This window comes from Zootoca vivipara, chromosome Z2 (assembly GCF_965207765.1).
Source record: "Zootoca vivipara chromosome Z2, rZooViv2.hap1.1, whole genome shotgun sequence".
NCBI lineage: Eukaryota > Metazoa > Chordata > Lepidosauria > Squamata > Lacertidae > Zootoca > Zootoca vivipara.
Window position 1 is genome coordinate 23,787,407 of NC_142585.1, and position 12,794 is coordinate 23,800,200.

The following is a 12,794-nucleotide window of genomic DNA, read 5'->3' on the forward strand; positions in this document are numbered from 1 at the left end:
AATTTGGGAAGGGGGAAAGGGGGAGAAGGTCTTTAATAGAATTTCAGGCAGGAGTGACAAAGTTCCCACCATTTGAAAATGCATCTTGAAGAATATCTGTCCTATGCAGAGTGAAAATTGAGGTTTTGCTATTCTAACTTCCTCCCAGTTTTTCCACATTTGTCTTTCTTTGGTATTAATAACAGCATTTGATCACTCATTTACTTCTGAGAATCCAGATGATTCCCCTGAACTATTGCATTCTCAGTTTTTCCTGTTTATCAAGAACTGCAAGAACTTAATAAGAACTGGATGAGGCCAAAGGTCAATCTAGCCCAACATCCTTTTGTCACAGTGGCCAATCAAATACCTATGTGAAGCCCACAAGCAGGACCTGAGTATAATCACAATTTCCCTATTTGAGGTTCTAAGTTACTGGTATTCAGCTACTGATGTTCACGGGCATAATGGTTTTCACAGTACACAACCACCATGATTTGTAGCCACTGATCTCCTCCACAAGTATCTTCCATTAATTCTAGTCTAATGCCACCTAAGTTGGTGACCAGTTCTATCTTTGGTGGGAGCAAATTCCAAAGTTTAAGTATGCACTGTGCGAAGAACTACTCCCTTTTTGTCTTCACTGTGTTATCTCACACTCTAGTGTTGTTATGACAGAGGGGATTAAAAATGATGCCCTGTTTTCTTTCTCTGCACCATGCACATAATATATACTTATATATAGGTGTTTAGCAAACAAGGGAAAATGCCCATGTTTACAGCCCTTACTGCCTCCACTTCCATGTGCTTGACATGAAGGTATGAAGGAAGCTGCTAAGCTTAGAACCCTCCTCATGACTTGACAAGTGGTAAACCTGCATGTTGAAGTTCCTGATTGTGAGGGAGCTTCAGCTGGACACACATCAAAATCTCCAGACTTTCCTACTCATTACAAGGTGGTACACACAGGGGCTTTGGGTGAAGGGTCACCACTTTGCACCATTTCTCCCTGCACATTTTTATGTTCTTTTGATCAAGTTGAATCCCTAAAGAGAGATAGACATAGACACACCCACCTACCCCACCTGTACTTGACTGGAATTTTTATCAAAAGCTTGAATGGTTTCATAGGAACCAACTCCTAGGAGCCAATGACCCTTCAACCCCCCCCCTAAAATATTTGAGGGACCAGGATACCCCCCAAAATTGATGGACATTGCTGTGCATGCACCACTTCATGTAATTGTTTATGTGGGGTGGGGCTTCCCTGCCCCCCATATTTTATTCTTGTTGGCACCCCTGAATAGCTTCCATGTAGTGGAGGAAAGGAAACTACAGTTTTATCATATCTTTTTCAAATAGGTACAGTCCCTTCCATGTTGCACTTGTACATAAGTTTGTATATAATAGTATGCCAAATTTTATCAATCCACTGTTGTTTAGATGGCTATCTTGGAGACTTGCAGGAGTTTGTGGCTGTATACAATTGCTTAGGCAGGCCCTTTGAAAGGAACTCAAGCTGGTGTCCATTGCCAACTTTGTTTAGAACCTGATACAATCTCAGTGTTCTTCTACTGATATCTAGTTATCAGCCCACCTCCCCATGTATAAAAATTGATGGAAAGCAAATCAGCTTTCCACACCTCAAGTTACTTCTGAAGAGACAAGTCCTGAGTAACCAAATAAGATACCGTCAGTTCGCATTAGCATGAGTCCAGAATGTCAATAACACAAATGTCAGGTCTAAATCTATATAATGATTAATTTTGTTAATAAACTGAAATCTCTAATCCACTATAGAGGAATTAAACCCATCTAAAGGTCAGGCTGAATAGATCAAAACAACTGCTTTGTATTGTTTATTTGTGTGTGTTTCTGTCATGGTACAATTAATATATTATCCTTGAGACTGCCCCCCCCCCCCATGGATGGAACATTATCAACATTCCAGATAAAGAATGAAAAATCCTACTGCATATAGTTCAACACATGTCTTAGTATGTGTACCTGGGATTGTATGCTTAAAATGGAATAAAGCAAATAGGAAACATGCACTATTTAAATCCTTTCAGAAAAGTACTATCTGCAGTCAGAGGGGGCCAGATAAGAACTGGTGGTGAACCATAATACTTCAGTGTCATTTACAAATAAGTGCCCAGCCTGGAGTCACACCCCTGGGAGTATCATCACACCATTATCTGGGATTTTGTTTTAACATGTGTTTCATTACTGATGTCACTGCATTTCACAAAACCCTCAATCTTAAAAGGTTGAATCCTATGCCTGCACTAATACCTACCAAGGGTATTGTCAGGCTGAGCTTTGAGACATAAGCAGCTTCTAAGAACTGAAAAATTAGATCACTTTCAATAATAGGAGTCCCCTGAGTTGCACTTTAAAAAAAACCAAAAAAAAACCAAACCCTGGATTTCTAATCATCTCTTGTTCTTCCCACCACAGTCTACAAATAAGATATAAATTATAGGAAGTAAGTAGGGCAACCTGTCTTTGTTTGCAGTGTAGACAATGGAAATAATCTGGGCAAAGGATAGCAGACAGTGGCTCAGTGATATTGATTTCCTTTCTCCGTTGTGTGCAAGAAATGTTTTGAAAATAAATTGCACACACTGACTGTGGGAATGAAGGCTACTAGTGAACATTCATGATTTGTAATTTGGCTTTTAGCAAATTATACCACTGGTAACAACCGACAACAGCTACAGCTACCATTTGTACAGCTCTTTCTAACTTGAAAAGAGTTTCAGACTAATTATTGTGTTTGCTCTTATCACAATTCCAGGAGGTAGTTGACTTACAAACCTGCCCACATCCTAAGAACCTCATTTCGTGCCCTGTTTTGAGTGCTTCAGAATAGGATGAATGGAGCAGATAATTTTGTTTCATTCACATTGGCTCTCAATCATACGAAAGTTCTATCTCATTTTGCACCATTGTACATATTGTGTGTGCACTTTTTATATAAAATACACATTTTTCAAGGCATTCAGCAGTAAAAGACACATTTTGTACACACTTTTTATGTAAAATATATATTCTAGTGCATTGTTTTTATGCAATGATGAGGCATTTCAAAATTCAGAGAAGTGCACAATTTGGCTGGTAGTTGCAAACAGATTCATGGGCCTCAGTTTGGTAGCAAAATGCATCCTGCCATTCCTTTGTCAGAGAAATGACCTATGGGAAGGACTGTAGCACAGTGGGAGGTGATGGGGGAGCCCAGACACTAGCAGGCAGATATTGATTTCATTAGCCACATACCATTATGTTTTCTGGGGTGCATTTGAAACAAAATGCCAATTACTGTATATAAAGAAGCTTTGTTTACAAGGATAAGAAACAAATCTCACAGCAATCATTGCATTCTGATTCATTTCCTGACCAGTTCAGTGCTCTCTTTCTTAGGGGGGGAATAAATACTCCAAACAGTGCTTCCCCCTGCCAAAGAAAACAACCTATAACATTCAGTTTGATATTATTCTAATATGTTTACTTCACTCTATTGCAGTGGTTCCCAATTAGCTAAGTACTGCTGACCCCCTGCCTTTCAAAACCCACTACTTTTGAAATTTTTGATATCTCTATGGTAGTTTTTGCTATGTGAATGTTGCCATGGACTGCCTGGGTGGGTTTTGCAGACCCGCTGGAGTCCACAGACCACCAGTTTGAACCACTGCTCTAATGCATAATAGTATCCATCATGGATAGGGGACACAGGTGGCGCTGTGGTCTAAACCACAGAGCCTAGAACTTGCTGATCAGAAGGTCGGCGGTTCGAATCCCCATAATGGGGTGAGCTCCCGTTGCTTGGTCCCTGCTCCTGCCAACCTAGCAGTTCAAAAACATGTCAAAGTGCAAGTAGATAAATAGTTACTGCTCTGGCGGGAAGGTAAACGGTGTTTCTGTGCACTGCTCTGGTTTCGCCAGAAGTGGCTTAGTCATGCTGGCCACATGACCCAGAATCTGTACGCCGGCTCCCTCAGCCAGTAAAGTGAGATGAGCGCTGCAACCCCAGAGTCATTCACGACTGGACCTAACGGTCAGGGGTCCCTTTTCCTTTACCTTTATCCATGATGGATACTATTTTGAATGGCTGGTTGTATTTTTCTTTTTTGGCCATCTACAGGTACAGGTCCTAATGCTTTTACTATTGACCCTTGCCCACACTAGCTTTTAAGATACAGTCACATGAGATTAGCTAGGTGCATGGGGTGATAAATGCCACCTTTCAGAAAATGATGGTATCAATGGCCCTGAAAAAGGCATTGATGCATCCCCCTTTCTTAAGAAAGCTCTGCTTGACACTGGGGCATTGAATAGCTTCCATCCATTGGCTAATGCCGCTCTTTTGGTGATGGAAAGTATATGGTGGCTGAGGTATGCTCAGATGAAACTGATCACCTAGACCCATTTCAACCCGGCTTCACGTTGGATTTAAATTGGTAATGTTTGATTTAATTCTCACTGATTAGTGAGTCTACTCTATAGATGGTTAAATCTGGATTCAACCCAATGTTGCCTGTGTATTGTCCAGTATGGTGGGAGGGAAGCAACAGTGGTTTGTATGAAGTGTGGAAATAGTAGGAGAGAGAAAGATAGTGCTATGGTGAAGATAAAGACTAAATTTATGAGATCAAAGGAGGGGTGATAGTCATGTGACATTTTTATCACTGGGCGGAGCAAGGCAAGGCCTTGAGGGGAAGGATAGAAGGGTCAAGACAGAGTGACAAACCTTACTAGACCATCAAAGTAGAAAAGACGTGTCAAAGATTGGGACCAGGTGGGTGGTGTAGTTATATTGCTTGTACAAAGACATAGAAAGGAGGTAGGGGAGAATAAAGAGAATGTCAGGTTCCTGCTAAAGATGTGTACTTCAAATTCCCACTGATCCTATGGAAATCACATGCTTACCTTTTTTATTTATTTCATGAATTTAACATGAAAAATAGCATAAAAACAAGCCAGATCTTTTGTTTTCCTGCACAGGTGCTTAGCTGTATGACAATCCAAATGAACATATCTGTCACGGTGGCCGGAGTGGACTACTTCAGAGTAACGACGCCACGCAGCTCTGCATTTTATTCTTTTATTGGTGCTGCGTATTTACAGTGCTCAAGTCATTGCTATTTACACGGAGTGATGTGGTCAGTCGGTTTCAGAACCTCCTAATGGCTTTTGGCGCGTCTTTCTCCAACACAAAAGCTTTGGCAGACCCATCCTCTTGCCCCTCCTCTTCCTGCGTAATTCTGGAGTTGGGGGGATGGGTCTTCCCCCCTTGCTTGCCCCTTCCTGTCCCACCTGGGACCCTGGCTCCTCTACCTTGCCTGAGCCTCGGACACGACTTCCTGCTTCCCCACTGGAATCGGAACTCTCCCTGCTTTCCCCTTTGCTCGGGGACGGGCTTGAACTCAGGAGGGGAGGGACTTCGCGATATCCCCTGTCCCTCACATCCACCCCCCTCCCAAGCTCTCCTTCACCCCTCCCCAGGCCCCCCCCATGTGTCGGTGACGACTGGAAGCCTAAGAACTCAGTGCTCTCCGAGCCCGTTGGTGTGAATACCTCCCCCCAGTCCTGCGAGCCCCCCCCTTCCGCCTGGGCGGACGGGAATCCCAAAAAGTCCGTGGCGTCAGAGCTGGTGGGGGTAAAAACGTTCTGCCAATCTGCTCCTTCCTCTGACTGGGTGGATCTCGGTGACACCCATACCTCATCCTCTGGTTCCTCAAACTCCGCTTCCCAGCGCCATGGTGAGCTGCTCTCCCGTGCCTCCTCCTCCTCCCCCTCCCTTTCCATGTGCCAGGGCTTGGGTCTGTGGGGAAAGAGGGCGTGAAATTCTTCCACCAAGAATTCCTCCTGTATCTGAGTGGCTGGGACCCATTCATTCTGGGACGGTGGAGCATCCTCCCATGCCATGAGGTACTCCAGTCCCCCCACCCCCCACCTTGAATCCAGGATGGCCGTGGCCTCATTGAGTTGCTTCCTGCCTTCCCTCTCCCCCCCTCCCTCGGGGGTTTGTTCGCTGTCTCGGAGCCTGCTGCTTTCCCTGTACGGCGACAGCAGCGATCTATGAAACACTGGATGCACCCTCATGTCCTCTGGCAGTGCCAGCCTGTATGCCACCGGGTTGACCTGTTGCGTGACCGTGAAGGGGCCCAGCCTTTTGGGTGCCAGCTTTTTGCACCTCCCTCTGGTGGGAAGGCCCTCCGAGGACAACCACACCTTGTCCCCCACCCTGATGACCTCCCCTAGTCGCCTGTGGCGATCTGCCCCCTTTTTGTACGCTTCCTTGGCCCTCTCCAAGTGTTCTCTGAGCTGCTGGTGCACCGTCTCCAGTTCCTCTGCCCAATCCTCAGCCTGTGGGCCCTCCTCCTCCTCCTCCCCCTCCCTCTCTGGGAAAGATCTGAGGTCGCGCCCGTAATTGGCCTTAAAGGGCGACACCCCTGTGGAGACGTGCACTGCATTGTTGTAGGCAAATTCTGCTAGTGGCAGGCGATCCACCCAGTCCGTTTGCCTCTGGCTGACGTAGCATCTCAGGTACTGCTGCAGAATGGCGTTGACCCTCTCCGCTTGTCCGTTGGTCTGCGGGTGTCTAGCCGTCGACAAGCTGACCTCCACCTGCAGGAGGTTCATGAGCCGCCGCCAGAACCTGGAAACAAATTGGCGGCCACGATCCGAAATAACCCTTAAAGGTAATCCATGCAGTCTGAAAACGTGATCAACAAACAGTTTGGCTGTCTCTTCTGCAGAGACTGCCCTGGCACACGGTATAAAGTGGCACATTTTGGACATGAGGTCCACCACCACCAACACTGCGGTCTTACCCCGGGAAGAAGGCAGATCTGTGATGAAGTCCATGGACAGCACTTCCCACGGCCTGTGTGGCGTGGCTAAGGGCTCCAGCAACCCTGGTGGCGCTGCTCTGACCACCTTTGCCCGCTGGCAGGTGTCACAGCCCCGTACATAGTCTCGAACATCTTCCCTCACCCCTGGCCACCAGAAGTGTCTCCTGACTAGGTGAGTGGTCTTGTCCCTTCCAAAATGCCCCGCCGTTGGGTTGTCGTGCATCTGTTTGAGGACCGTACGTCTGAGCTGGGTGGTGGGCAGGTACAGTGCCCCCTTGTAGAAAAGCAGCCCTCTGCGTTCTGCAAAGTCTTTTGCCTGCTCCCTCCCCCCTCTCAGTTCTCTGAAGATGCGGTTGGCAAAGTCATCCGCTGCCGTCAGTGCTGTGAGTTCTGCCTCGCTCACCACTGCTGCTCCGCAGGACCATGCCGACGGGGGGAAAATGTGCCTTGGGGCTGGTGGCTCCTCCTCCTCCATGTACTCTGGCTTGCGGGAGAGGGCATCCGCCCTGACGTTCTGCTCTCCCGGGATGTAGTGTATGGAGAAGTTGAAGTACGAGAAGAACTCTGCCCACCGTATCTGCCGCTGGTTGAGCACCCTGGCAGTTCTCCAGAACTCCAGGTTCTTGTGGTCTGTGCACACCTGGATGGGGTGCTTGGCGCCCACCAGGAAGTGTCTCCAATGTTTGAACGCAGCGTGGATCGCAAGAAGTTCTTTGTCAAACACGGTGTAGTTGCGCTCGGGCTGTGTCAACTTCCTGGAGAAGAAGGCACAGGGTCTCCACTCCCTGTTGGTGTCCAGTTGCAACAAAATGGCGCCCACAGCTTTCTCAGAAGCATCTGTCTCAATGCGTAGGGGCGCGTCCTGGACCACGTGGAACAGGTTCTGGTCCGAGGCGAACACCCTCTTGAGGCTTTCGAACGCTGCTTGCGCCTCTGGTGTCCACCTGAACTTCTGCTTGCCTCTCAGGCAGTCAGTGATGGGAGCCGTAACGCGAGAGAAGTTCTTGATGAACTTCCTGTAGAAGTTGGCGAAGCCTAGTAGGCGTTGGGCATCTTTGCGCGTCCTGGGGCTGTGCCAGTCCAGGATGGCCTGCACCTTGTCCTTGTCCATCGCCAGCCCCTTGTCTGACAGCTTGTAGCCCAGGAAGTCCACCTCCTTGGTGTGAAACTTGCACTTCTCCAGCTTCACATACAGGTGGTTCTCCTTCAGGCGCTGCAACACTTCCCTGACATCTTTCACATGCTGCACTGGGTCATTGGAATAGATAAGGATGTCATCCAGAAAGACCAGGCAGTTCTTGAAGAGGAGGGACCCCAGGACGTGGTGCATGAAGGCCTGGAAGCAGGCTGAGCCCCCTTGCAACCCGAAGGGCATCACCAGATATTCAAAAGAGCCCAGAGGCGTGAACATCGTGGTCTTCCATTCATCGCCTTCCCGGATCCTGATCAAGTTGTACGCCCCCCTCAGGTCTAGCTTGGTGAAAATCTTGCCCCTGCGTGCTGCTGTCAGGAGATCATCCACTCTGGGCATGGGGAAAGCCACTGGCTCTGTCACCGAATTCAGCCGTCTAAAATCCACCACCAGGCGGCGCTGTTGCGTGTCTTTCTTGTCCACCCAGAAGACCGGGCTGCCCCCTGCTGCCTTGCTTTCTCTGATGAACCCCCGCTTGAGGTTCTTGTCGATGAAAGCGCGCAGATCCTCCAGTTCCTGGTCTGACATGGCGTACAGCTTGGCTGGGGGTATAGTTGCCCCTGGCACCAGGTTGATCTGGCAGTCAAAAGGCCTGTGTGGGGGTAGGTGGTCGGACTCCGCTTCGCTGAAGACCTCCTGCAGGTCCCAGTACGGCTTGGGTATCGCCTCACCCCCTTTGACGTGCATGGTGGCCACCGTGGCTATCGGAGGCCCCTCCCCTGGTTGGTGCTGCATGCAATGTTCCAGGCAAAAGTCCGATCCAAAAGTGATGCATCTCTGGTGCCAACTGATGGAGGGGTCGTGGCGCGCCAGCCAGCTCATGCCCAAGACGATGGGGGGGTCTGAGATGGTGGTGACGTTGAATGCCAGTGTCTCTGAGTGCCTTCCCACCGTCATTCTCATGGGGGGGGTTTGATGAGTGATGGCCCCCCCCAGCAGCTCTCTGCCGTCAATGGTTGCCACGTGAAGGGGAAAATCCAGCTGCAGAAGCTGGATCTGGTGCTCTTCTGCAAAGTTTCTCGAGAAGAAGTTCGCTGAGGCACCACTGTCAATTAAGGCAAGGACTGTCAGGGGATAGCCATTTGGGAGCGTTAGCGTGACTTCTAGAACCACTCCTGCTCTGGGAGGGGTGGGCTGGCTCTGCTCCTCTCTGTGCGGGTGGGTGGGCTGGGGCTGTTGTCTGCTGACTGTGCCTGGCTGCTGCCCCTTGTCTCCTGCAGCCAGGCTTTCCCGTTTCCCTGCTGTGGTGCTGCGTCAGTGGGGGAGGGCACCACCGTTCCCGCCCTTCCTTGCCACTCCCTGCGATGTGGGCAGTCTCTGACGAGATGCTGGGGGGAGTTGCAGAGAAAGCAATTCCCGCCCTTTCCCTCCTTGCGTCTTGGCGCCGCTGGGGTTTGAAAAGCCCGCGCGCGCGCGCTATCAATCTGCATGGGTTCCTGGTCCTGGCTGGCCCCAGGCGTGGCTTGAAAGGGTTGTTGGGGGAGTGGTTTCTCCTGCGACCGTGGGAACCAAGCCCGCTTTGCGCGCGTTGCTTGTTTGTCGCTCCACCGGGATTCCTGTCTCACCCCCACCGCCAGAGCCGCTTTGCTCAGCTGATCCATATCACTGGGCTTTGGACCTCTCGAGAGCTCATCCTTCACCTCCTCATGCAACCCCAAGTAGAACGCCGCTTGCATTGGGGGGGACCCCAGTTCCCACCCCAATCTGTGCACCAGCATGGTGAATTTCGCCCAATACGCGCGAACTGTCATATTTCCTTGGCGTAAATTATGAAGTTCCTCCTTAGTCTGGTCCATATGACTATCGGACGAATACATCGTTTTCAAACCTTCTAGAAATAGTTTGACATTCTTCATGCAAGGATTCCTTGTTGCAATTAACGGTCTTAGCCACTCCCTGGCTGCCCCGGTAAGGTGCTCCACAATAAACGCTACTCTGTGCTCATCATCAGGGAACTCATCGTGGTGCAGCTCAAGAGCATACACAATCTCAGTCTCAAAGCCTTGAAATTCCTTCGGGTCTCCATTGAACTTGCTAACTAGGGTCCCAGCTCTCCTTCCTGGCAGCACTTGGACTTGGGGTGCCCCTCCCGCCTTGTTTTTCTCTGCATCCAGCTTGTTTTGGAGGTCTACCGCCACCGCCCTTAATTGCTGCTCTTTTTCCTGAAGCTCTCTCACCTGTTCCGCAAGTTGTAGCCGGTCGTCCTGGACCTTCTTAGTCTCCTCTTTAGCTGCCTTCAATTCTCCCTGCGCCTGCAGCGACAGCTGCTGCAGTTCTAGCTGGGCTTGCTCCGCGATCTGCCGCCACTTCTCCGCCTCTGACACGCTCATCCCGGCAACTCCAAAGTAGCCCAAAAATGATTAGGAGGTTGCTGTCACGGTGGCCGGAGTGGACTACTTCAGAGTAACGACGCCACGCAGCTCTGCATTTTATTCTTTTATTGGTGCTGCGTATTTACAGTGCTCAAGTCATTGCTATTTACACGGAGTGATGTGGTCAGTCGGTTTCAGAACCTCCTAATGGCTTTTGGCGCGTCTTTCTCCAACACAAAAGCTTTGGCAGACCCATCCTCTTGCCCCTCCTCTTCCTGCGTAATTCTGGAGTTGGGGGGATGGGTCTTCCCCCCTTGCTTGCCCCTTCCTGTCCCACCTGGGACCCTGGCTCCTCTACCTTGCCTGAGCCTCGGACACGACTTCCTGCTTCCCCACTGGAATCGGAACTCTCCCTGCTTTCCCCTTTGCTCGGGGACGGGCTTGAACTCAGGAGGGGAGGGACTTCGCGATATCCCCTGTCCCTCACAATATCCAATCCAAATGAACATATCAACTAGAGGCAAGAAAGCCAGAGCTCAAGGTTGAGCAGGTGAGTGGGGTAGCAAAGCAAACAAAAGAAGAAGCTGAGAATAGGGAAGTGTTGAAAACAGATGTTTCGGAGAAGGCAGAAATGACAGAGGAGATATCAGAAGGGTGCAGTGCTTATGAGAAAGTCATAATATCAGTAGACTACAAGCAGAGTAGGAAGAAGTCAGGGAACACACAATTTTAACAAGATTGGTGGCCAAAAGTTACAAGTCTCCAGTCTCTGCAGCCACAGCAGGAGCTGTGATTCTTTGGCAGTTTGACTTCACCTCTGGAGGAGCATTCCATAATCTCTAAAGACAGACAGATGCCAAAGAGGTTAGAATTCATTTGGAGATAATCTAGAAGGAAGCAAGTAGGTTTGGGTAGACGGGGTATTTAATACCTTTTGTCTTGGGCTGAAATACTTGGCCATATTTTTTTCCTCCATTTTAGGGAGTGGAGTGGTGCACATCGCCCTCCTCCCCAATTAATCTGATATTTTCATTAGAATAAAGAATAAACAAAGGTGGGACAGAGAGTTTCTTAAAATACCCCCTCCTCTAAATTTGCAGAGCAGAAAAATCCAGTCTCCAGGCTTTCCCAGACTCATACGATTGGACTCTGACTGTTGTAAATGATCTACTAGCTTTTATATTGCTTTTATATTGTTTTATTGGTTTTAGGTCATTTTTTAAATGGATATTGTTATTATATTGTACATTGTGCACACTGCTTAAAGATTTTTAAAATATTAAGTCGTTCAATAATGCTTTTAACCTTCATCCAATTTTGTGGTGTAAGACTCTCACCCCAAGTTCACTTTTCATTGTGCAATTTACACACAAGTAGAAAGGCTGGTAGTCCTCTTAGACCATTGTCAAATATTGTGAACTGCCAATGTCCCCATATTAGAGCCAGCAACTACTTACCATTTTCCTCCTGGAAACAAGCAAACCAAAAACTATCTGTGGCATGGAATGTTCCACAAATGCATTAACTCAGCCAATATGAGTGGATTGGGGCAGTAAAACATCCCATCATTTGTTCATAGACAAATGGTTAGGGAACTGCGTTATTTGGTTGACACAAACCAAATAATGAAGTTTGGGGGAGATAACATTCTTACTGTAAAAGGGTAGTTTTTGTAGTAATTGCTTGTAATTGAAAAGGAATATAATAGCTTATTACAGGAGCAGAAATGGTGTTGTTTACTCAATATGCAGGTGCAGGGGCAAACATTTAATACACAGAGAAGATCTACTTCCTCTGAATTAAGTATTTTCTGGCTGTGGACACCATTAAGCACACTACATCTGACACCACAGGCTCACATATTGTTTGGTGGGGTCTAGGTTCTACCTTATTACACAATGGAAATCCACATTGATGCAGAAAATGCATCCCTAAAACCATTATGCAGTTGAGTTTTCCACGTTAGGGGAAATCGCAGGGGTCGGCACACCCGAAGTGCAATGGATGAGCCTCACCCTGGGAAAACCTCCTTCACGATCAAGGTGTTTCCCCTGCAAGGTAAGTAATTAGCATGACTGATTCCCCCATCCAGAGAATGGATTAAGGTTAGATAAAGAAATAAAATGCAGAGATTTGCCAAAAAGGAATACAAAAAAGTGACTCTCTAGAGGGGACAGGGGTCTTCCAGACTTCAGGTATTTTGTGGAAGGAAATCAAGCGCACACTGGAACTTTAGGTTTATGGCTTCACTTTAATTCACTTTAAAGGACTTAGTCACTCTAGTGGATCTTGGCAGCCACGGAGAAAGGGGCTTCGGTACCCAGGGTGGGGAGGCACGTCGCACTTGCAAGCATCCCAAGGGGGAGGTGCCCGCCCAAGCGAGCATCCTAAGGGGGCAGTGCCCACCTGAGCGATCATCCCAAGAGGGCACCGCCTGCCTGAGCAAGCGTCCCA

The 12,794-nt window shown here is 48.4% G+C and overlaps 1 pseudogene; it reads right to left on the reverse strand.

The window, feature by feature from the left end:
- Positions 1 to 12,252: 12,252 nt before the first annotated feature.
- Positions 12,253 to 12,406, reverse strand: LOC118078280 (U1 spliceosomal RNA; annotated as a pseudogene).
- Positions 12,407 to 12,794: the final 388 nt, after the last annotated feature.